Source organism: Gymnoscopelus braueri, assembly GCF_963280865.1.
Source record: "Gymnoscopelus braueri genome assembly, chromosome: 13".
Classification (NCBI taxonomy): domain Eukaryota; kingdom Metazoa; phylum Chordata; class Actinopteri; order Myctophiformes; family Myctophidae; genus Gymnoscopelus; species Gymnoscopelus braueri.
This window is the reverse complement of record NC_137615.1, coordinates 20973542-20974676: the sequence shown is the minus strand read 5'-3', so window position 1 is coordinate 20974676 and position 1135 is coordinate 20973542.

Sequence of the window (1135 nt, the reverse complement as noted above, 5' to 3'; positions counted from 1 at the left end):
CCTATTTGGCAAAGCTGCTTATCTATTAAAACTATGGCAATTCTGAACCATTAACGTGTTTCATTTTTATATAGGTGATAAAAAGTCATAGGCTGCAATACAACAAGTACTGTATAAGCATACATACTTTCCTTGGTCTTTAAATGTATATTTTTATACTAATCATCTCAAAGCTTCACATCTCAAAGCTCCATGCTTGTCAGGTTTGTTCTTTCTTCAGTTGATTCAAAAGCTGGGAAGAAAATGTGCTTGTTTATGAATATCAGCGTTGTTTGCTTGTTGCTATTTTTTTTCGTTTTTGTCTTTTCCATGGTTCTGGATTATTTTACCTGCTTTCAGATTAGTTCTGGCTTGTTGTTCAATTCAAAGCTATGGTGTCACAAATGGCTCAAGGAGAGATTGTCATCAAGATAATACCATACATAGTGTATACAGCAACATGTTGGTAGCTTCACCTGTAGTTTGATTAGTGTTTCACTGTATTTATGGCCAAAGACGGGAGAAACAAGAAATGAAAGACTGAACTCTTGAATACGTCAAAGGAAATTGCAGTATAATTAAACTTCACATTAAATCCCATTCCCACAGTGTCAGATTTTAGTCCCAGTCTGAATAAGCCAGTGGTTCTCAAATTGGGAGTCCAGGGACCCTCAGGGTTCCCTCCAAATGGTCCCTTACAGGTCTGTAACTCTGAGAGTGTACACATTTCATTGTATATATTACATTATTTGTACACTCTCAGAGTAATGGGGGTCCTTGAAATTAAAACGTTTGAGAACCACTGGAGTAAGCTATTGTGGTCAATTCTGATCAAGCTTGCTCCGAGGCACTTTAGTGTGTCACCCTGCTGTACAGTGTGAGACTTGTTAACTTACTCACATTATAGGGGGCTTGATTTGAACGTTGAACCTAGCTAAACCAGAACCTAGCATAACACTATGTAGAGCACCAGGCATCATATCCCATTGACGATGGGGAAATTAAAACAAACCAAAAACATAAATACCGGTAAATAAAAAAGAGAGAACAAAAGTTTGAAGGAATTGTAAAACATAAAACAGGTAATTGTGGTAGTCGTAAGCGCCAGTCCCTCCCCCACTCAAAACTCTGCCCATTTCCCATAGGTCCTGTGATG